Below are 25,272 nucleotides of genomic sequence, written 5' to 3' on the forward strand. Positions count from 1 at the left end.
GCCAAAGGCAGGCGCTAAACCGCTGAGCCACCAGGGATCCCTGAAGTTTTCCTTTTAAACAAAATTTCTGTTGGTGGCAAATACTATTTTGCTGTGGCTGTTTTTTCTTTTTCTTTTTCTTTTTCTTTTTCTTTTTTGAGTTTTTATTTCCTATTTCCTAGCTACTGTAATATTTTTCTATGAATATCTCATTTCTAATTTTTTAAACTTCTTGGTATAGTTGTCACGATATTTTTTATCTTAAGATCTGCAGCCTGTTGTAGGATGGCCTGATGTTATATTCCTGGTGTTTTGTGCCTTATCTGACTTTCCCTTTGATCTATCTTCAGACTTTCATTCATCTCCAAATATTTGAAGAGTCAGAGCTGGCTTCGTGATCCACTGTCGTATGTCTACTCTGACTCATTGGTTTGTACTCCTGTCTTGGGCCTCTCCTACGTTCTCTCTCGTACTTTTTTTGTAAACATCTAATTTGTATCGGTTGATAACTGTGTGTATTTGGTTCTTGATGTGTTTTCTCAAATAAACCTGGAAGGCTATACATTTCTTTTAGTTTTCTCTAAATATTTCCACATTCACTTCACAGAATTTTCTGTTTCTCATTATAATGATTTGATTTATGAGTTTCTTGGGAAGATAATGTAAATTTATTCTAATTTGGTCAGAGAACATCATCTATATAATAAAAACTTTGAAATTTGATGAGGAAAGTAGTTGCGGCCATGAATGTGGTCTGGCTCTGTGTCTTTGTGTTTCATGTGGACATGAAAAGCGTGTCTGTTTAGGAATTGCCACCTGTGGTGGTTTTTGTGCATCTGTTAGGTTATGCTTGTTACGCTTTCCGTTAATCTTCTATATACTTAATTTTTGCTTTCTGATGATCACCTTCCGAGGGGTGTGTTGGGGTCTCCAGGTATGAGAGTGGATTTATTTCCTACGGTTCATGGCTCTATGTGCTCTGTGGCTACTTTCTTCGGGTGCGACGAGTTTACACTGTGTCTTTCTTCCAGGCTGGACGTGGCTGTTCCGTGGGGGCCACCTTCATCCCCGGCTGGGCCCCGGCTCCAGGTCTGATGGACACCAGCACCGCCTGGCAGCTCCCCATTCATCCTTTGCTTGTACGACTCCTACAACCTTTTCAGTTTCAAACTTTCTTTATCCTATGTTTGTCACTTTTAGTCTATATTTAAACATCTAGTTTCATAATTTTTGTCCCTAAGATTTTGTATTTGTGTCCATTTTTACTTTCTCTCTTGTGTTTTATAAATTCTTTTTTTTGCCTTTGGTTTTATTTTTTTTATCACTTTGTTCATTCCTTTTATCGTTTTTCTTCTGAAGTGCCTCACTGATGATTATTCCCGCTTAGCTTTGGTAGTCAATAAAGTCTAGAGTTAAGTTAAGGGGTCTCCATCTCCCTAAACAAGTATGGAAGCTTAGATGACTCGACCATTGACGATACCCTGAACTAATGAGGTATTTCTGTGCAGTGTATTCCTTCTAGCTTATTCTGTTCTCGCAGCTGGACTTCCTGTTCTGTACGGTGTTTTGTGCACATTCACTCGTTTACTTTGGTTTGTTTTGCCCACTTGATTTTTATACGTCAGGGCTCTCCTATTGGCATTCATTTGTTTATTCACTCATTCATTCATTCTGCTTGCAGTTTGTTGGGCTTGCTGTTCCTATTCTTTTTTTTTTTTTTTTTTTTTGTTCCTATTCTTTTGAAGAAGAATAAGGGAAATCGTATTTGATTAAAAGTTTGGTTGCCATCATGAGATTTTCTGTTTTACTCCTTCCACACATCTCTACCCCATCTCAGGAATTTTCAGAAACTAATTCGTTAATTAATTCTAACTCTGTTGGAGCAGTGGTGGTGGCGGTCTGCAGAAGTGGGTAGTGAAACAAATGTGACATTTATAACAAGGAAGGGCTGGTAGGGATTCAGTAATTCTGATAATCATTATTAAATGTTGTATACCTCTTGTCTAGGAGAACAGCTAAAGCTGTGGGGTTCCATGTGCCTCAGGAAACAGTTTTGTTTTCTCTCTAAGTAATGAAATTAGTTTTGTTTGCTCTTGGATACTATCCACAGTGTTACTGGTGTGAGTCACAGCACCTGCAGTCACGCAGTCACGTTGCCGAGCTATACGGGGGACAGTCTGGCAGATGGTAGTGAGAATCTCCTTACAGGGTTTGCAATTTCTGGCAAATATCTTGACTTGTTTGTTCTTCTGAAATTGTGTGTGTGTGTATGTGTATGTGCATGTGTGTGCACATACCCAGTCATATTCATGCAAGATGTGTTCCTTTATATTTTGAGACTAAGTTGATAATTACACGTATATTCAGAATTTTACTGACTTGATAATTTTTTTCTATTAGTATTTGTTGATGATGGACTTAAACTTTTCTAAGTACCTATATGTCTGTTACTCTTCCATTTTTTTAATAAGAATATTTTTGACATGTAACATTGAGTAAATTTAATAGGTAAAACATCTTAATTTGATAGTATATGTCTTATACTGTGATTACCATTGTGGTGTAGAGGTCCATAGTGAGCACCTCTGTCATATTATTTATCATTTCTTCTAGTGGTTGGGATAATTCTAGTCTCAGCAAGTTTGAGGAGGATCTTACAAGACCGTCTCTGTTCATTACGCTGCACATTAGATCTTTAGGCCCTATTTACTTCTCAGTGCAAGTGTGTCCCTTATGCAGTGTCAGTCCTATTTCTCACCCCCTCATCATTGGGTAATCACGAATCCTGTTCTGTTTTCAGGAGTCTGGCTTTTTTAGATTCCACATGCAAGTATCTCATCCATTACTTGCCTTTCTGTGACCTACCTCACAGTATAATTACTCAAGGTCTATCCATGTTGTCTCAAATGGCAAGATTTCCCTCATGTGGCTAGATAACATGTATAAAATGTGTATATACGTGAATAGATACCATATACATGGATAATATTAAATATAACATAAACGCATCGCATCAGTTCATTCAAGGATGAACATCTAGGTTGTTTCCGTATCTCGTCTATTATGAATAATGCTGCAGTAAACATGGGAGTTCAGATATGTCTTTCAAAAATTGTTTTCATTTCCTTTGGGTGTATACATAGAAATGGAGTTGCCAGGTCACGTGGAAGATAGGTTTTTAATTTTTTAGGAACGTCTGTATTATTCTACATATTGGCTGAACCAATACACATTCCCACCAACGGTTAGAAAGGGTCCCCTTTTCTCCACATCCATACGTGTTGTGTCTCCTTGATACGAGCCCATCTAACAGGTATGAGGTGATACCTCAGGGTGGTCTTTTTTTTTTTTTTTTTAAAGATTTTATTTATTTGTTCATGAGAGACACACAGAGAGAGAGGCAGAGACCCAGGCAGAGGGAGAAGCAGGCTCCATGCAGGGAGCCTGACATGGGACTCGATCCCGGGACTCCAGGATCAGACTCTGGGCAGAAGACAGTGCTAAACCGCTGAGCCACGGGGGCCGCCCCTTGATTTGCATTTCCCTGATAAGTGATGTTGAGCATTTGTTTATGTACCTGTCTGCAATGGATATCTTTGGAGAAGTGTCTATTTAGTTACTGTACCCGTATGTTTTTTTAATCATACTGTTTGTTTTTTTGTTACTGAGTTGTCAGAATTGCTTATTTTTTGGATATTAACCCCTGTTAGATATATGTGGTTTGCAGAAATGTTCTCCCCTTCTGTAGGTTGCCTTTTCATTTTGTTACTTGTTTTTGTTTCTTTGTTTTCCTGTGCAGAAGCTTCTTAAGCTTTATGTACTCCCATTTGCTGATTTTTGGTTTTGGAATAGTTTGAGAACACTTGACATTAATTCTTCTTTCAATGTTTGTTAGAATTTACCAGTGAAGCCATCTGCTCCTAGAGTTTTCTGTGTTAGGTGATTGATTACTGATTGAATTACTTTACTAGTTATTGGTCTGTTCAGATTTTCTCTTTTCCTTATTCAGTCTTTGTATATATTGCGTTACTAGAAATTCATCCATTTCTTATAGGTTTTACTTGCTGGCATATGATCGTTTATCATAGTTTGTTAAGATCCTACATATTTCTGTATGAATTGATTTCTAATTTTATTTATTTGAATCTTCTGTCTTTTTAGTCTAGCAAAAGATTTGTCAGTTTTGTTTATCTTTTTGAAAATCCAGCTCGTAATTTCATTGATCCTTTCCATTGTTTTTTTTGGTCTCTATTTCATTTATTTCTCCTGTGATCATTATTATTATCTTCTTTTTGCTAACTTTGAACTTAATTTGTTCTTCTTTTTCTAGTTCCTTCATGTAAAATTAGTTTTTTTATTTGAGATCATTCTAATTTCTTAATGTTTGCATTTATCATCATAAACTTTCTTCCCAGAATTGCTTTTGCAGCATCCCACAGGATTTGATATATTTCCATTTTCTTTTGTTTCAGGATAATTTTTTATTTCCCTTTTGATTTTTCCTTTGATCCAGAGGTTGTTCAGAAGTGTGTTGTTTAGTTCCCACATATTTGAAGAATTTTCACTTTTTCTCTTATTTTATTTTTCTGAAGTAGCCTCCACACTCAACAGAGGGCTTAAACCCATATCACCCACATCAAGAGTCACACTCTCCACCAACTGAGCCAGCCAGGCACCCTTCAGCTTTTCTCTACTGAGTCCTCATTTATACCATTTGGCCAGAAAAAATCCTTGATATGATCAGTCTCCTTAAACTTGCTAGGATTTGTTTTGTGTCCTGTCATACGATGTTCCCTAGAGAATGTTCCACGTGCACTTGAGAAGAATGTGTATGCTGCTGCTGTGGGATGGAATGTTGTATGTATGTCCGTTAAGCCATTTGGTCTAAGACGTGGTTCAATACCAGTGTTTCTTTGTTGATTTTCTGTCTAGATCATCTCTCCATTGCTGACCTTGGAGCGTTGAAGTTAACTAGTATTTTTGAGGTGGTGTCTGTTTCTTCCTTCATACCTGTTCGTATTTGCTTACTGTGTTTAGGTGTCCCAATGGTGAGTGCCTATATGTTTATGATTTTTTCTTCTTGATTTATTGAGCCCTTTATCATTATATGACAGCCTTCTTTGTCCCTTGTTACTGTTTCTGGCTTGAAGTCTATTTTCTCTGATTATATATGGCTACTCTTGCTTTTTTTAGATTTCCACTTGCATGGAGGATCTTCTTTCATCTCTTCACTTTGAGCCTGTGTGTGTTGAGAGCTGAAATGACCCAACATATGTTTGGGTCTTGTTTTTTTATCCATTGAGTCACTCTGTGCCTTTGATTGGATAACTCAGTCCACTTATTTTGGAGCGATTATTGATAGGGAAGGACTTGCAATGGCCAACTTACTGTTTGCTTTCTGGTGGTTTTCCATGGTGATTATTAGCTCAGTGCCCCTTGCCCCTCCTTTTTTAATGTTTTGTGAATCTAGTCTAAATTTTTGCTTTGTGACTGCCATGAGGTTTATGTAAAACATGTCATAGATGAAACATTTTATGCTGAAAGCAGCTTATCTTCATTCCTTTATAAAGGCTCCACCCTTTTATTCCTCCCCCTTTTTTTAATGTCAGTTTACTGATTTTCATAATGTGAATTTGTTGACAAAGTATAGTAGCTGTAAGGTTTAATACTCTTTTCCTTTAACCTTTATATCATAGTTCAATGGCAACAGTGCTGTTATAATGCAGGGTTAGGGTTTTCTGATTCTGTAGCAGGGTGTGGTGTCCTTTCATAGGTTTTTGCGTCACTGATTAGCATCTTTTCATTTCAGCTCGAAGAACTCCTTTTAGCATTTCTTTCAAGTCAAGTCTGGTGGGGACATTGCTTTAGCTTTTGTTTATCTGGAAAAGCCTTTATTTCTCTTTCATATCTGAAGGGTAGTTTTGCCAGGTAAAGTATATTTGCCTGGCAATTTTTATTTTTCAGCACTTTGAGTATGGTATTCTACTCTGTCCAGGCTTGTGGAGTTTCTGCTGAGAAATCTGCCAATAGGGTTCCTTTGCTGGATTACTTTCCTTTCCCTGGCTGCCTTTAAGGTTCTTTAGCATTGATTTTCAACAGTTTCATTATAATGAGAAGATCTTTTTGCATTGAGATAATAGGGTATTGTCATTTTGTGACCTCATACCAATTTCTTCCCAGGTTTGGGAAGTTTCCAGCTATTATTTCTACCTCCGTTCTCCCCTTTGCTCCTTCCAGTACACCAGTTACTCTTGTATTTGCCTTTTTGACGTTTTTGATTGAAATTTACAGCTTTTGCAGGGTTTCTTCACTATTTAAAATCTTAGTTTTCTCTCCTATTGAACTGAATTATTTCTACATCTCTATCCTCCAGGTCACTTATTCTGTTTTCCATCTGATCTGCCAGTTATTGATGCTTCATTCCCCATCTCATTTATTGAATTATTCAGTTCTAGAATTTGTTTGGCTCTTCTTTATAACTTTAATAATCTCTTTGATAACTATTCTGTTCATTAATCTTGTTCCCGAGTTCACTGAATTACCGTCTTGAGCTTTCTTGTAGCTTGTTGAATATCTTCATATCAACCACTTCAAATTCTTTTATCAGTTAGATTGTGGTATTCTGTGCCTTTGGGTTTGGTTGCCAGATAATTATTTTTTGTGTGCTATCCTATTTCCTTGATTGTTCATGGTGTTTGAAGACATGGACTTCTGCTTCAGCGTTTGAAGTAGCAATCACCTTCCTTAATTAAGGTTTTATGTTTACTTTGGATCTTCTGATTTAACAGGCTGGCCATTAGAAACCTTTCTTTTTCATTGTGGAAGGTGGCGCTGTAGCTCATTGGTGGTTTTTCCTGTAACAGTTGGTTCTTGTGGATGCATTTGGCTGGTGGCAGAGTGGGGGGAGTTGTGGGCTTGGCATCTGGGGCTTTGGGGTGCCCTGGGCCCGGCATTGCATTCTCACATGGGGCATATCCAGAGGTCCATGGGTGGTCTGAAGCAGATGGCAGGAAACCCGTTCCTTCACTGCATGTTGGTATTCTCTGTTGACTCCTTCCCCTTCCTCTTGTCCCCTCAGTCACAAGTCCCTCCTCATAAACCCAAGTGCTACTGGGGGGCGAGGGGTCCGTCCTGCTATGGCCTCTGCAGCTGCCTCCAGTGTCACTCTGCCGACGAGGGGCATGGTGTGGGCCTTTGCCGTGCAGTGTGTGTATCTCTAGAACTTAGTTCTCAGTCGCTAGGGTGAGATATCTTTGTTAAATACTCTTCACAAACTGTGTTTTCTATCAGACATCTTTTACAATATTTAATTTTTGTTTGGAAACCTAAATTTAAAGCTGTTTAATGTTGTGTTGTTTTTTCTAGCTAGATATCTTACATATATTCTTTTTTTTTTAATAAATTAATTTTTATTGGTGTTCAATTTACCAACATACAGAATAACACCCAGTGCTCATCCCGTCAAGTGTCCCCCTCAGTGCCCGTCACCCATTCACCCCCACCCCCCGCCCTCCTCCCCTTCTACCACCCCTAGTTCGTTTCCCAGAGTTAGGAGTCTTTATGTTCTGTCTCCCTTCCTGATATTTCCCACACATTTCTTCTCCCTTCCCTTATATTCCCTTTCACTATTGTTTATATTCCCCAAATGAATGAGAACATACACTGTCCTCCGATTGACTTACTTCACTCAGCATAATACCCTCCAGTTCCAACCACGTTGTAGCAAATGGTGGGTATTTGTCGTTTCTAATGGCTGAGGAATATTCCATTGCATACATAAACCATATCTTCTTTATCCATTCATCTTTCGATGGACACCGAGGCTCCTTCCACAGTCTTACATATATTCTAAACTATGAAGGCAGGTATTATTCTCTCTTTATAATTTAATTTTACTGTTGTTTTCTAAGGAGTCGTTTATTCTAATCATGAAGACACCTGGAAGCTATGGGAAACCTTTTTCACTTTATTGTAGTAGTGATTGCCATCCGTAGTCTGCTGCTTTTTATCTGAGTGTCCAGTTTATTTGTAAAGAAGTTGACTGGACATACTAGCTCACTTTAAAGTTTGTATTAGGAGCAGAGTTCACTCGAGAGATGTTTGATTCTTGGATGTTTTGGTTGGACAGTGTTAAAGTTCTGAAGCAAGAGCAGTTTACTTACTTTGTTTAGTGTCAGTTGAGGCCTAATATTTCTTAGATGGTTAAGTATATGAAAATATGTATAATACAAAATGTAGAAAAATTAAAAATCTAATGTCTTCCTCCAGGCCTCACTGTCTTCACAGAAGTGTGGATGAGGAATCTCCATCCTTGTATCCTATCTCCAGAGATTTCCAAAAGGTTTTATACTTTAAATCCTCAGGCCCATGATTAGCAATCTCTGTAGCCCCTTAAGACATTTTGTATTGACGTTTAACGTTAACATCTTCCTTGACCAACTGTCTCATTGGTTTTACTCTTCTTATGCTTTTGAATAAGAACCTGAACTATTGGGATGCCTGGGTGGCTTAGCAGTTGAGCATCTACATTTGGCTCAGGGTGTGATCCCTGGTCTGGGGATTGAGTCTTGCATCAGGCTCCCTGTGAGGAGCCTGCCTGTGTCTCTGCCTCCTCTGTGTGTGTGTGTGTGTCTCTCATGAATAAATAAAATCTTTAAGGAAAATAAAAAAGAACCTGAACTATTACTGCTCAGACCTCGTCAACCATGGTTGCCTGCTTCTGTAGTGATGATTGTGGCTGAACGGCCAGTACCTGGGAAAACAGAGAAGCCTGAACTTGCTAAATCTCTGTGTTTATGTAGCCTGTGCTGACTTCAGTCAGCCTGGCATGTGAGCAGCTCTTGAGAAGGCAAGCACAGGCGCCTGGAACTTTGCATTTGCCTTCCCGAAGTGTTCTTTCAAAAATCTATGTGAAGTTCACGGACTAAGAGAATGAAGGTCTGAGAGCTCAAATGAGACTCTTCTGGTTTAATCATAACAATTCGAGTATCCTTTTACCACAGACATCATTGGCAATCTGTGACAGTGGGTTTTATGGTGTGAATTTGAATGAAAGGTTGCTGCAGAATTATGGGGGGCCGATTCTAATGATCCGTGATGCTTGCAGGTGTAAATTGTTCCATGTAAGAGTTACCGCTGCCAGCCGTTCCCTGCCCCAGTCACAGAACAAACGTCTAGTCAATCCTGGCTCTTCCATAATGGCCATAAATATGGACGACCACTCCCCTGCCCTGCCCCAGGACCCCATTTAGCCACTCCTGATTGATAGAACTTGGCACATAAGGAAAATATTTTGCTCTGCCTGCTAAAATATGTTGAAATCAACATAATATAACGTATGTGTGTTACAGAAGTATGTGAAGTGGGGAGCTAATTTTCTGGAATAAATCCAGGGAATGTTTAGAAATAGTGGGGTGAGAAAGAAGCCTTTGTAAAATGTATGTTTTGCTGGGGAATTTTAGAGTAAGGGTAAACTAAGCAAAATTCCACATGTGGGATGAGTAGAGTACTACAGGACCGTGTGGAGGAGCCCCGGAGGCGCCACATGGCCACAGGAAGGCTGTGGGGGGTGTGTGTGACTGGGAGATAGATGTTAGAGGCCTTGGTTGGCCAACCAGTGCCGAGTGACGTCCTCAAAATTTGAAGTTTAGAGACAAAAGCAAGTAGATGTCAAAACTTCGTATTGATTTTGTCACCTTCCAGTCATCTCAGTGAAAATAGCAGGTTTTTATCAGTTCACAAATTTTAAAGAGATGAACATCTAATGCTCTTAGGCATTAACTGGTTAAATAGGATTGTACCATTTGTAGACTCAATCCCAGTGATACTCGGGCCATTGTGCCTGGTTTCTTCCCTCGCACCATGGTTGACGGGCACACAGTCCCTGGCTGCGATGATCTGTTACCTGGGAAGACGTAGAGCGAACCCTTTGGTTGTTAAAATTTCACATGCAGTAGAGTCACCTGGAGCTGTTTCTAAATGTTGATTTCAGTTGCCTGGAAAGATCCTACTTCCCAGGTCATGGTTTAGATTTTGCAAACGTAACAAACACCTCCAGGGATTATGATGCGCTGGATTTAGGGACTGTTTTGTGGGAAACCCTCCCTGGTTTCTGCTAAGACTTTAGCGTTCATTGTATTATCAGCTTGCCAGGTCATCCCTGAGACACAGTGGACGTGCCTGTGACAGGACTGGTGACCCGGGCGAGGCGGACATGACGTGAGGATGGGAGCTCTGGGCTGTGGCAGGACCCTGAAGGGGAGAAGACATGTGGCCTGCGGCTGAGGGCAGAGTGGGAGGGCATGGAAGCGGATGTGTGCTGTGGGGTGAGGGTTCGAGACCATGGGGGTGGCCCGGCGTGCACACATGCACATGCATCTGGGAACAGATGGAAGTGTGTGGGCTCCATACACCTCCTCACTCTCTTCCCCCAGAAAATAAATTCAGGAAATGAAAATGTTTCTCCGTGAGGAAATAAACTGCCTACCTTTATAAATATAAATATAAATTTATAGATCGTGCCCCAAGCCCACAGCTAAGCTAAATTCCTAGTGGCCTGTTTCATCCGGTGAGGCCCTATGTCTGGACTTGAGCTACGTTGGGGACACGGGACGGACGAGACCTCCAAGCCTGGCTTGTGAAGATGTGACATGAGCACCTGCTCTCTTCCTCTGCTGGCTACACGGGGCGGATGCTGAGGATGGTGGGGAAGGTGCAGACGTGTGTGCAGGAGCCTGGGGCCCCCCTATGAGGACCAGTGTTCTGTGTTCCTGGAGCCACTGAGGCAGACAGCTGACACCTCTGCTTTCCCCAGGAAGGCTCCTTTACCTGCCGGTGGCAATAATGAAACATCTGCCAGACTGGGAAAGCCACTCCTCTGAGGGTCCTTGTGCCCAGGAACAGGTTTGTAGGCAAACCTGTTGGAGTGTTGGTTGAAGACGGGCGGTAGTTTCCCGAGGTGGTCCGTCTCACACTAAAGGGCACACACAGCTGGCCTCGCTCTTCCCGCAGCCCCTCTCCCGGTGGTGTTGAAACCTCACGACCTGCCTCACTGGAAGCCTCGATCGCTGAACTGTTCACGGCAGAAACCGTAGGAAGTCCTACAATCACCCTGAGTTTTAGGAACTCTGAGCAGCTCCAATCATCTTGCCTCACCCTTGGAAGGAGGAGGAAGTTTACAGATCCTCCTGGGGGGGCTGGGACGTGAGCAGCTAGTCATCCCAGAGCTACTGCTCCGGCTGCTCCGGACACCAGGCACCAGGCAGGGGCATCAGCCTGTAAGCGGGGAGGCTGCCGGACGGCACTCGACCCCAAAACACTTCATGCTTCTGGCCTCAGAGTGTCCTTGTTAGCTCGGCGACCCCAAAACACTTCATGCTTCTGGCCTCAGAGTGTCCTTGTTGGCTCGGTGGCCGTGTGCTCTGTACTGAGATGGTCCCATGAACCCCTGCGTGGCCTGGCATCCTCCCATCACCCAAGCTGCCTTCTCCCTGATGCTAGCACAGAGTCTAGGACAGACGGGGACGGCCGTCACCGTGGTGCTCCGGGGTGGTCTCCGCAGTACCTGCAGCATCGTAAATCATGGTTGCTGTTCTGGATTCAGGTGCTCTTGAAGACTTCATGCTTCAGTGGGATGTTTCTTAAAAAGCTTAGATGAGGGACCCCTGGGTGGCTCAGGGCTTGATCCCTCGTTTGGGGATTGAGTCCCACATCGGGGACTCCCTGCATGGAGCCTGCTTCTGTCTCTGCCTGTGTCTCTGCCTCTCTGTGGGTCTCTCATAAACAAATAAATAAAAATCTTAGAAAAAAAAAAGCTGCAATGATTTTCTCTTTCTTGCTTTCTAATTTTCAGAAGCTACGTGTCACATGTCACATTTTAAGTTTTACTTTGTAGTTACATTCCCGGGTCCCCTCTCACCCCGTCCCCAGGCAGACATGCACACACAGGCTTAGAGCCCTGCAGGGTGATGAGAGTTTGGGGGTGGCCCTTTTCCTCGTTTATTTTCCTGAACTCATTGGTCTGTGAACAACATCTTCTATTATTGTCTTTTAAATAATAATAATAATCTGCAGTAACTCTTATCTTTTTGTTAAAAGTGTAATTAATAAAAAAATAAAAGTAATAAAAGTGGAAATGTATATTTTCTACATTATAGTTGTTTAATCTCTGAGTATCTCAAGGTAACCAAGTTGCCATAGCAACCTGTTAGCTGTACAAATGTAAGAAAACTTAAAACAAGAAATGTTTTGATCGCATCTGTTCCTAATTGGTACTCTCTCCCCTCGTATTTCCGTCGGCCGTTTTTATAAGACTTTAATGCAGTAGATCTTTATCAGCAGCTAGAAGTTGTTTTGTAGGTAGTAAAACTTGCAACTTTATAATATTGAATAGTAAGATATGAAATACATTTGTAGTACTTCCACAAACCTTTGGAAAAGTGTGTACTCTTCAGAGCTATCTCTGGTGTTTCCCAGCAGAGACCCAGGATCCACTCCTCTGTGCTTCTGCACTCACCATATTTTATGGAATGTAGTGCTAACACTTTATCTGATTTATTTGTATATTATTAGTACAAAATATGGTGCCTCTTTCATGGAAGGTATCCAAGAGTTGTTTCCTTTGCTTGTTCTTTTTATCCTTTGCTTGTTCTTTTTATGACTTTTGAACCTTGTGTCTCAGGGACGTGGACTCAGTTCAAGCCAGGCACTATGTGAGGATATACAGATGGACTGGGGCAGATGGAGCCTTCGAGGAAATCTCCCAGTGAATGAGGGAAGCTTGTTCACACTACAGTGTTAACATTTTGTGATATATAGGTGTAGTTGTTTTCATGGTGGAAAAACATACATAGCAGAATTTACCATTGTAACTAAAAGTCCAGCGGCATTAAGTACATTGACGCTGCTGTACATCTGTCAGCGCCATCCACCTCCGGAACTTTTCCATGCTCCCAGGCTGTGCCTCCTTGCCATTAACCACTGCCCCACCGTTCCTCCTTCCCTCCAGCCCCTAAAGACCACCACTCTTAATTCTGTCTCTATGAATTTGACTACGTACCTCATGTAGATGGAATCATACCATACTTGTTCCTGCGTGACTGGCTGACGTTGAGCACAGTTTTTTGAATGTCAAACTTTTTTTTTCTTAGGGCTGAAGACCATTCTGTATGAATATTCCACATTTTGCCCCTGGATGAAAACATCCACCAGTGGGTGCTTCGGTTGCTTTACCTTTTGATTCTTGTGAGCAGCATTTCTGTGAACATGTGGATAAAGATATCCTTAGGAGTCCCTGCCTCCACTTATTTTGAAACTCCAAAACTGGAATTGCTGGAGAATATGGTAATCCTATGTTTCATTTTCAGAGAAACCCCCAGTGGCTGCATCATTTTACATTCCCATCAGCCGTGCCCAGAGATTCCAGCTATTCCACATCCTCACCAAAACTTACTTTTCTAGTTTTTTTGTTCTTGATAATAGCCACCCTAATGGATATGAAGTGGTATCTCATTGTGGTTTTGAGTGCATTTCCCTATCAATTGTTAATTGCCTGTCTTGAGCATCTTTTCATACACTAGTTGGTCATTTCTTTAGAGAAATGTCTGTTCAGTCTTTTGACTATTTCTTAATCAGGTGTTTTGTTTTTTTTGGCTGAATTCTGTTAATCCCCATTATTAGATATATGATATGCAACCGTTTTCTCCCAATCTGTGGATTACCTTTTTATTCTTGACTATGTCCTTGTTGCACAAATATTTTTAATTGTGAAATCCAACTTACCTATTTTTCTTTTCTTTTGTTGCCTTGCTTTGGGTGTCCTATCCAAGAAATCATTGCCAAAGCAAATGTAGTTAAGCTTTTCTCCTATGTATTTTTCTAAAGGTTTCATTGTTTTAGTTCTTAGTATAAAGCCTTTGATCCATTTTGAGTCCTCTTGTATGTGATACAGGCCAAGAGTCTGACTTCATTCTTTTTTACATGTGAGTATACAGTTTTCTAACACCATTTGTTGAAATGAGGCCTTTCCCCCTTGACTGGTTCTGTGTCATTATCAGATATTTTACTACCGTATGTGTAAGGGCTTATTTTTATTAACGTTGCTAAATCTGTTTATTAATTCCAGTAGGTTTTTTGTGTGTGAAATCTTTGGGGTTTTCTGCATATAAGAGTATGTCATTTGTGAACAAAAATAATTTTACTTCTTCCTCTTTTATCTAGATAACTTTTATTTCTTTTTCTTGTCTAATTGCTCTGGCAGGATTTACGTTACTATGTTGAATAAAAGTGGAACATGCCTTGGGAACCCTTGCCTTGTTCCTGATCTTAGAGGAAAAGCTTTCAGGTTCTTACATTTGAGTATAATGGTTGCCATGTGTTTTTTATATATGGCCTTTATTATTTTAGAAGGTTTTCTTCTATTCTTGGTCTGTTCAGTGCTTTTATCGTGAAGAATTGTTTTATTCTGTCAGAAGCTTTTTTTGCACCAATTGAGATAATCATGGGATTTTTTATTTCATTCTGTTACTGTGATGTATGTCATTGTTTGATTTTGATATGTTAAACCATTTTTGCATTCCAGGAATAAATCCTACTTGATTTTGTGAATAGTTCTTGTAACACATTCTTGTATTTTGTTTTGATGTTATTCTGTGGAAAATTCTTATATTGATGTTTATAAGAAATAACTTATCTGTAGTTTTGTTGTTTTTCTTTGTGTGGCTTTGATGTCAGGGTAATGCTAGCTGCATAGCATGAATTAGTTCAGGTTGCCATAAAAAAAATCCCATAAACTGGTGGCTTGTAAACAACAGAAACGTATTTCTCACAGTTCTTAAGACTGGAGACTCCAAGACCAAAGTGTCAGAAGATCCTGTGTCTGGTAAGGGCCCTCTTTCTGATTCAAACCAGCACCTTCCCATCGTGTGCTCACATGGTAGAAGGATGGGGGAGCTCTGTGGTGGTCTTTATAAAGGCACTGATCCCATTCACGAGGTCTCCACCATCATGACCCAGTCAGCTTTCAAAGACCCCAGCTCTTGTTACCATCACCTTGAAGGTGAGGGTTTCTGCGTGTGAATTGTGGGAGGGACACAATCTAGCAGAAGTGTTTCCTCCTCCTCAATTTTCTGGAAGGAAGGGATTGGCTTAATGTGCTAAGTGCTCTCTCTCACTTTTGCACTGTTACATATGTGTGTTTCCACCAGTAAAGTCAGTGGTTAGTAGCTATCACTTACCTTGCTGTGGTGAAAGTGTGTAGTTTACACTAAGGGCACATGTCATAGTGCAGAGAGTGGTGACCCTGCTTTTGAGAAACCGGGATTCATGTTCCAAACCTGGTGATGAACACCACTAGTATTTTCGTGACTCAGTTGTCTTATCTGTAAAATGAGAATGACTGTTAAATGATTTTTGAAGGCTCTTTTATATCTAATTCTCTTTCTATAATATAGGAATGTAGGTAGTAATTTAAATTTTAAAGCTATATGAGTGAGCTTAAGAATATTTGTGTGTGCACCTACTCAGAGCACACCTACTGAAAGCATTTTGGATTAGGCCAACAAGTAGCCCTTATGAAAATAGTGAAGATTGGGATCTAAGACTCTTAAATCAACATGCGCCTACCCCAGCCTTCTAGAGAGTGTTATAGGTTGTATGGGATTTTACCCTCAAGGTAAAATAGAATACATTTCTGGACATTTTTCTGGAGGAAATGCTCTTTGTTGGCAGAGTGGATTGTTGGGGAATAACACTGTATGATACACCCTAAATACCCTCTGATTTTGTCCTAGGAGAATATGGTTCAAGTTCTTTAATAAAAGAGGTTAGGGGCACCTGGGTGGCTCAGTCAGTTAAGGGTCTGCCTTCAACTCAGGTCATGATCTCAAGGTCCTGGGATCCAGTCCCATGTTGGGCTCCCTGCTCAGCGGGGAGTCTGCTTCTCCCTCTCCCCGCTGCTCCCCGCTCCCACTTGTATGTGTGCATGAGTGTACACTGTCTCTCTCAAATAAAATCTTAAAAAAAAAAAAAAAGAAATTAGGTTCATAAAGATGGAAGAAACTATATGGAATTCATATGCAAGATCCATCCAGAAAACTCCCAGAAACTGGCCATTCAAATATGAAAGAAAATAAGATTGCTTAATATTGCTTATTGCCTAAAAATTATTATTGTTTAGTGTAGGACTTGAGGCCTGTTTGTGTTACACTGCCATGAAGAAAATTTGTGTACACAAAAGGAGATTCTTCTTTATTTTCAGAAATAATAGCATGGAAAATACAACAAAATATACTTGAGGAGGCTTCTAAAAGCAAACAAAATTCTATAAACATGGAGTTTACTTTAGATGTTAAAATGTAATGTTCATGAATAATAGCCACAAACGTCTTTTGGGCAATACACTTTTCGTTTTGCTTATAAAATTATACATAACTGAAGGTGGTTACACTTTATAAATGTCTAATGTGCGTTGCTATTTATAGATGCTTCTGTCATTAATAAAATTTGCAATGCCACTGTCTTCCATTATTTTCAGATATTTCTTTAGTTCAGATTTTCTACATATGATACTGTTAATTTATGCCATTTTGTTCTTCTCATGAATGTCAATAATGATAGAGAAAAGAGAACTGAAGAATAATGAAATGATGAAGAGTCCATCAAAATGTGAATAAAACAGTTCAAACATAGGTGAAAAATTCCTGAATTTTACAGAGGTATTTCAAAAAGTGAAGTTCACCGATGTAAATTAAAAACTAGCAAATTTGGTCAAGATAACTTGGTCCTAACACCTGCATAAGTGGGATTCAGGCAAAATAGAAATAACCCAAGTATGGAAAAAATGTGGCCGTATCCTTCTGGGTCTGTCCTTCAACCAGGTCAGTTGTATACAAGCCTGTGTAGGAAGGGCTTCAAGGAGAGGATTCAGAAGAGGAAGCTCCAGGAGTCCGTCTCCCCACCCAGGAAACCAGTCACCTGGTAGGACCTGTCTAACCTAACTGTTTTTGGACTTTGGAGACATTACAACTTTCAGGGGATGACTCAGATGGTAAGTTGTGACCAATTCCAAAGTCACTCTGTATCTGAACTCAGCAACTTTACCTGTTGCCCAGGCCCCAGCGCACAGCCACTCACATGTTCCTGGAGCACATTGCATGCGGCTTGCAGGAAGCCGGGGCGAGCAGTGAGGACCCGTCCTCCAGTACCCATAATGTGCTCTGATCACTGACTGCTGCCTGACTATGTCCCCAGTGTCTGAGATAAGACCCACTGGCCCTGTTGGAGGCTTATTCACAAGGGACTGAGTTTGGGGCCCTGGGCAGCACTGTTGAAGCCGATACTATGATGGGTTGGCCTCATGTTGCTGCTTGACGTTCCGTTGAGAATACCCTTGATCATATTATGTACAAGACAAATATTGTTAGCCCCAGTGCCTGTTGGTCAGATTTACCAGAGCGGCAGGTGGAGTGGTATACTCATGTGATTATTCCAGTTCAGCCAAGAAAGCGTAGGGTCAGATATTGGGGACAGCAAACTGCCACAGGCCCTGAGCCCTCGTGAACGTTGTTGCTGGGTGTGGCAGGAATACGAAGCCCTGACTGCTCTGCTTGGTCTGTGTCCCAGTGTTTTATGTGCAGCAGGCAGCCCTGAGGAATGCAGCCGTCACTCCCTCTAGGAGAAAGAGCAGGCTTGCCTACTGCCTTCGGTAAGAGGGGAGGGTGTTCCATGGTCGGTGTTCCTCAGGTGCGTCACAAACCCACTCAGGTGTGGTGTAGAGGTGGCACCTCCATGTTGGCTCCATGTTGACCCCATGGGGCATGAGGGCGAGGGGACCACCAGGAGCATGATGCTTCTGCTACTCAGTGTGCTGTGGGTACTACAGTTCTTCACTGCTGGGAAAAAAATCCAAGAGGAGCCTGAAAAGAAAAATAAAAACATAATAAAGGGACGTATAAAATAAGATAGAAATTAGAGACTTGCTAATGGAAAATGTATATAGATTAAATTTACTTGATAAAACAGATCCTGAGAAGAAATTTTAAAATGATCTAAGACATATACAAGAGACACTCAGGTTACATAAAAAGACAAATTTTGAAAGTCACGGACAGTCAAACATAAACAGAGAGGCATCTGCTAATATGTAATAAACACCAGTTATCTTGCTATATTATTTGCTATTTGTAAGCTATCATAAAGCTCAAAACGATTGATCTTATTAGAATGCTGTCTGATGGTATCTGTATTGATCTTATTTAAGGATTACAACAAACGTGAAAACCAGTATTTTTAAAAAGCGGAGAATGAGGTTATGAACATTCAAGTAGTTTTTCAAGAGCTTGTATGACACACGTGGCCTACCTGGGAGCCAGTCTAGGTGTTTGATTCCTTCCATCCTCCCTCCCTTCCTAACTCCAAAGCTATGAAACTTCCTGTCATTAAGTCTCTTACTCATGCACTTAGTTATGAGTAATTTATAAATATGAGACCATTTGGCAGCTGCCTAAGATGTTATGGAAAATCAGAAAGGCTGTGTTACGTTGTTAGCTCTGGAGACATAACCAGATCATCCCAACTATTCTCTTGTGCATTCTGCATCTCACATTTGCTTAATGCTGTTACCTAATAAGTGCAAACATGTGTTGTGTGGATGTGCGTGTGTGGAGAGGTGCAGGCAGGTGTCTGGGGAGGAGGCTAAAAGGCATAAAGAGTGTCCTATTACCCTTTACTCGTGGACTAGGGACTTGTGTTTTGGGTCTCCTAGGGCTTGATGTGGAAGTTTTCCCTCTCAGGCTCTTAGCACCAGTGATTCCGGCGGGGAGCCTGGTTTCAACGCTGTAATCCCCTCTGCATATCTTAGGTGGGAAACCAGGCAGAGAGTTGCTGTTGCACTTATTACAAGATACTGCATACATTGTATTCATGGTGAATAAATGAAAGTATTCGGGTTGCTTAGAGAAATGACACAAACTTACAGTGGCATCTTTCCTCGCTGCATTGCTGAGTTTTTGGCTGTGTTAAAGTTCCTCCACGGTCCTGCTTCTCTACTTTCAAAGGCTCAAATTCGGTTGCCTTTGTAAACTTTTTTTATCAGTGTACATCCCATTCTACTCAGGCTACCATACCTACTGCAAAAACCATTGCCCGTAGCACAACTTTTATTACTGTCTCTAACAATAGACTAATATGAAAAAAAAAATGTAAAGGACAGTTAAGCCAGCCCTCTATTAGCATTGTCTGAAGACCAGCAGGATCCCCAGGACACTCCTTTGAAAGTATATTCTGGTTCCCACCCAGGTTTACTGAAATCTTTTGAGTGAAGTCCGTTAATCTGTGTTTTAGTAAATAACCCAGGTAATGCTCGTGCAAAATAAAATGTGCAAGCCAGTAGCTCAATTCTTTTTTTCCAATAGCAAAATAACAGGTAAGACTTTTCTGAATTCTTTTAAAAGAGTAAAGAAACAATTCCCAAGTAGGTTAGTATTGAGTTACTGGTACAGATTTTGTTAATAGAGCAAATCGACAGGAATTGCTGTGAGGGTTCAGTAATATACGTGTGTCACTCGGGCGTGACATTCTGTGAGTGTCCTTGTCATCATGGTACTGATTCTCACATGCTCACTTTTACAGTTTAATATCTTTACAATCAGTATGAGTCTTAGCAACCAGTGCAATTAGAAACATTACATCTTGATTAACAGCTGTCCTCATTTTTGTCTTAGAGTAACTATCCCATTTTCCCCATGTACATGCCATGCCCTTCATGCCTTCGCTTGTGCGTTCCTGTCTCTGTTGTCCATGGAACACACTAAACTGATTTGTTCAGGTCTAAGCTCTCTCATTAGCTGACAGTCCCACCTTAGGCGAGTCCCTGACATTATGTGAGCGTCAGTCTCTTCATAAACTAGTCACAACTGCACTCTTCTTCATCTGTATGCTAGGGAAACCGGTTGTCTCTCCAACTCAAAGTTCTGTGGATGCGATGCAATATTATTTGAAATAAGACCAATTCATGGTGATGGTTGTAGACATTTAACCCTGAGTGGGATAAGAATCACATGAAGAAATTAATTTGCAGAATAAGGAACTTTTTCGCCCTAGACAGAAAGAAAGATAATGACCCTGGCAAAAATAATGAGGATCTATCTATTCCCTTTACCAACAGTGGAGATACTTCTGGGATCACGTGTCTGGTAGAGAGTGCCACAGGGGAAGTAATACCTGTGCAGCTGTGGGTTCTCAAAAGATCGTCGTCTTGACAACTTAAGATTTAGGGGACTGAGTATAAAGGGTGGTTCAGCTGGAGGGCATAGCAGAGGGTTCCCCAGCCTTCCGGATTTCATGGTGGCCCAAGAGTCTCAGCGAAGCTGGGAGGTTGAGTAGAGGGAATGAATGTACTCACAACTCCCATGCACCTGCTTGGAAACAGGGCTAAAGCCACAGTGCTGTTCTCTGAATTGTGTTTCCTGATGTGCTTTGCAGTAAAACCTGTTTGTCTCCATTTTCAATATTCCCCAAAGTACTAGATATAAAAGTAAGTCCCCTCAGAGAATTTCATAGCATTACTTGTTTTTGGTTCATGTCCGCCTGAGGAGATCAGTGATCAAGATCTGAGCACAAGTAGTTTGGGAGGCAGTTGGAGGAAGTCTTGGCCTTGAGTGTGGACCGTGCAGAGATGGGAAGGAGGGAAGCCAATACCCAGGGTTTAACAAGCCCGTTGCTGTTGTGGGTAATGGGGTATTACCACTGTGGCCTCCAGGTGATGGTGGAAACATGTAGAGTTGTCCTAAGTGCAGAGACCCAGGGTAGAAGGGCAGCTTTCAGTTGTCCTATGTTAAGATTGTTCAGAGGATGGGCTTCCTGGTGCTCAGCCTCTGCCCTGTGCACAGAGGACATGCTTCCCACCGGGGCAGTGGACAAACTTGCACGACAACAGGAGTGAGTGGGGTTCCGGCAGCTGCTTCTACAGCCCCCACTTGCGCTACTCAGACCCATTGTCATCTCACGTTCTGTTCCTCACGTCTCATCTTTGCTTTAGTGAGATCATGGCCCATCAAGATTTTACCTACACACTTAGAAAAACTGTGGGTTTTGGAATAATAGTTGTAAATTCACATGCACTTTTAAAAAATAACACAAAGATCCGGTATTTCACTCATTTTCTCCAACTGCAGTTAGCTTAGAGCGTATCGTTAATAATCATTTTTCCCTTTTATCCCATAGATTCCAGATTAACCTCAGCCAGCATCCGCACATCTGACCATCCAGGTTGCTTGCTTGCAAAATACTGAAGATATGTGACCTTAAAGTATAAGAACACTGGGGGTCTTGCCCCTTCAGACCATGATTTCTCCAGTTGCCCGCTGAAGGTCATCCCCATGGATGGAAGTCCCACAAGGTGCCCCAGTCGATCCCCTGAGCTCAAGATACATACATTCTGTCCCTGCTTGCCACTATCCCATCCCCTGGCCCTAAGGGTTAGTTGGTTCCAGTCAGTAGTATAGTGTGTTATCTTTTGGCCACCTGCAGGGCTCCTGGCAAGAGAAACCGCAGATAACTAAGTGGTTTTCATAGCTTTATGTTTATCGAAATTGAAGTCTCTTCTAGGAGGAATGTCTCCCACCCAGCCTTCATCTAGTATAGAACCTGATTGCATAGACTCTAATGTTAGAGGGATGGGAAGTATAGATTACGCCCTGGGTCACTGAGCATGATGGTGAGATTGGCCACTCTTAACCACCACCCTTGGTTCCTTGACTCATGTATTTGAGCTCCAGAGATGCAGGACCATTGATGCACAGGACTCCAGCCCCACTGGTGTCTTTTCCAAGCTGGCCATCTCACCTTAACTGTACCTTAATGAAGCCCTTCTAACTGTCCAGTAACCACTGGGAAGGAACTTTCTGGGTGATAAAGTACATACTAGAAGCAGGTCATGCTATTGTCATGGGCAGTCTGGAGTTCTCCGAAGCATCCACTCGACTGTCCCCTGCCAGATCTCAGCATCTCAGTGTCTTTTAGCTTGGGCAGCTTGCTGCAGCTAGGAGTTCAGCCTCACTGTAAGCCCTCACCCCCAGCAATAAAGTCTTCATCTTCATTTTTAACACGTTCTGCTCTTTGGCTGTAGAAGGAGGAAGTGAGTTTCTTTTCAAGCTTACTAAGGAGGCCTTCACTGGCCGTCGCTGGCACAGCATGCACAGGGTGAGAAGGCTGGCTTTAGCCTACTTTTTTTGTTTTGTATTTTTTGTTGAGTTAATTTCAGAGCCCTGGCTTACAGTTACATTTGGCTTAAAATCTGATAAGCCTCAGGATACCCTGAAGGTGAATGCAGCTCCGTCTGCTGTGCCTCATCCCGGTTCTGAGCCTCAGAACTTGTTTGCTTCAGATAATCGTAGGCTAACACCATGCAGCTTACCATTAGCGACTGCAATCCCATTAGCGTTTTTTGAGGTCACCTAACCCCATCCTAAAAATCCAATTTCTAAGACCACATGTAGCACCAGTGCTCTTTGTTTGGGTCTCACCAAAAAATAAATACATAGATTTGAGTAGTTTATTTAGGAAATGATCCCAAACAGCACTGCAATGGAAGGGAGTCATATCGGTGAGAAAGGAAGGAATCGAGTACAGGTATATCAGTGACTGCTCCTTGCACGGGTGACTGATTAACACACTTTCTCGAGACCCCAGGGAGCTGGTGTATCTAAAGAATGAGGAAGGGGATCAGCATTGGTTGAGAACTGCTCTCATCAGTGTCATCAACTTGGCAGTTTGCATATGTGCCCAGAAAACTTCCTTGGGCAGGGAAAGTCCTCATTCATCACCAAAAGAACTGCAGTTTCTTGCAGTAAGAAATAATGGATACGTATAGAAAAGTTATGAGTACAGGAGCACCTGGGTGGCTCAGTCCGTTAAGTATCTGACTTGGTTTTGCTCTCAGGGTCATGAGACCAAGCTTCCTATCAGGCTCTGCGCTCAGAGTGGGATCTGCTTGAGATTCTCTCTCCCTCTGCCTCTGCCCCTCCTATCACATGTGTGCTCTCTAAAATGAATAATACATCTAAAAAAAAAGAAAAGTTATGAGTACATATGGATGTGAGGTTCTTAGTATTGTTATACTACTCTTTAAACAAATTAATGCAAACTTTCCTGGATGAAAAGTTATTTATTTTAAATACAACAAAGAGAAGGAAGTTATGCTTTATTTTACCCTTCATGCATTCAAGTGTATTAACCATCACTATATTTCTGAGGAGCTAAAATTTCTAGCCTCACCAAAGAAAGCAATAATCTTAGAACACTGAGAACATGTGACTGAATAGAAATTTTCGCCAAAATTTGTCTGCACCCATCTATCAAAGAGTCTCAGGTATGAGCCAGGTTAGACCATTTCCATTATGTGATATTAAATTGCACAACTAATTATCAGACTCTTGTTTGATAACTCCAAATACCATATATAAGCTAAATTGTTTTTCATCCAGTTTCATAAATGGGAAACCTGAATTTCAGACATTTAGTCTCAACTAGTAAGTAATAATAGAAAGAAGGCTCAGAGTTTTGTGCCGTTATCCACTGAAATCACAGATTTACCCAGGGTCAAATGACCTCAGAAACTATTAAATGGGTGTATTTACAAGTTCTCAGAGTATTAAAGTATGCAGAATGTTCTTAAACAATCTGCCATACATGGTTTTTAATTTTAGATTTTTTTTTTTTAATTTTTATTTACTTATGATAGTCACACAGAGAGAGAGAGAGGCAGAGACACAGGCAGAGGGAGAAGCAGGCTCCATGCACCGGGAGCCCGACGTGGGATTCGATCCCGGGTCTCCAGGATCGCGCCCTGGGCCAAAGGCAGGCGCCAAACCGCTGCACCACCCAGGGATCCCGGTTTTTAATTTTAGAAACAAAGCATCTCTACCATCATTATCAGTCACCACACGACCATCACCGCCATCACCACCCAACCACCTCCACTACTGCCATCATCACCACAACCACCACTTCCGTCGCCACCAACACTACCACCTTTCCACTGCCTCCACCGCCATCACAAGCGCTGTGTTTAAGAAGGATTTGTATGTGGTGGTGAGAATGTGAAGACACCACAGCCTAGCACTCAAATTTTGGGGTCTTCCTCCCTGGATTTCTTGTGTCCATATTTCACCTTTTAAGATATGACTGCATTTCTTTTGACTCCAGCTCTGCCGGAAAAATATACGTGTTTATCGTTTGGACCAGCGATTCATTTCACTAAGTTCCTTTTCTTTTTATGATCTCCCTAAATACATTTGAATAACAGCAGTAAAGGTATTCATTCTCATAGCACATTCAGTGCTTAATTAGTGTGATGCTCTATTCTCACCATGTGGGATACAGCAGTGAAACCAAAGTTCCTGACTTTAGTACCATAATTGAGTGGAGGAGACTGAGCAAATGGAAAACATGGATTACAACATCATATCGTACTCTGTAAAAAGATGAAGCAAAAGTTAAAGGGATATAATGAAAATTTTCTTAGATGGCCCACCCTAGTAGGGTGACATTGAGCAGAGATAGGAACAAAATGTGGCAGAAATTCAAACCAATGACTGAGGGAAATGGTGTCCTGGCAATAAAGTAGTAAAGCTGAGCCCCTGGGACAGGAGAGTGTGTCGTGTCTTTGTGGATTGTTTGATGACTGGGATAGTTAGAGCAGAGAGTAAGGATGGAAGTACAGAATGTCTGAGGAGAAGCTCAGGGCCAGACAGTAGGGGGCTTTGTAGCCCATAGTAAAGAGTTGTGCTTATTTTGAGTGAGTTAGGAAGCTGGTAAGAATTTTCGAGCATGGTCTGTCTCATACCTTAAGAGAGCACATAGCTACTACATGGAAAATAAAACAGATAAAATGTAGGAAGGCAAAGGTGATGGTGCTTGGATTGGCGAGTACCATTGGAGGTGTGGATCAATTGTTAGATCATGGACGGATTTTGAGGTTCAGGCTGACAGGATGTGTTTGCCATGGGTTCCTGATGAGTACACAGTTGTAGTAGTGTCATGTAATGAAGTGAAGGCCTGCTGTGGCCCTGCTTTTTCTGATAGAATTTATCTAGCCAGGGTCTCCATACTCCTTGAGTACTTCTAATGACACCACATGGCATATATCCAAAGTAATAAATAGGATGAGATAAAAGAGCTGTCTTGAACCACATAGACTGTTTCTTAAAACTGAGAATGCTGTGACTGGACAGGGGAGGATGGAGTTGTTCTAGCTTGGGACAACCTCAGACTGCCTGTTACACCAGCCTTCCAGCG

At 41.5% G+C, this 25,272-nt stretch overlaps 1 protein-coding gene across 6 annotated transcripts in view; it reads left to right on the plus strand.

The window, feature by feature from the left end:
• Positions 1-24,620, plus strand: part of ZWINT (ZW10 interacting kinetochore protein) — a 29,319-nt gene extending 4,699 nt beyond the window's left edge. The window contains exon 9 of one of the 6 annotated variants that reach the window (XM_072723527.1): positions 21,199-24,620. The gene's annotated coding sequence lies outside the window, so the exon portion shown is untranslated. Of the gene's footprint in view, positions 1-329; positions 403-1,010; positions 1,773-8,247; positions 8,415-10,123; positions 11,792-12,658; positions 16,499-21,198 lie in introns of those variants that run through there. The other 5 variants (XM_072723525.1, XM_072723526.1, XM_072723529.1 and 2 more) reach the window with 5 other exon arrangements.
• Positions 24,621-25,272: the final 652 nt, after the last annotated feature.

Source organism: Vulpes vulpes, chromosome 10, assembly GCF_048418805.1.
Source record: "Vulpes vulpes isolate BD-2025 chromosome 10, VulVul3, whole genome shotgun sequence".
NCBI classification, from domain to species: Eukaryota; Metazoa; Chordata; class Mammalia; order Carnivora; family Canidae; genus Vulpes; species Vulpes vulpes.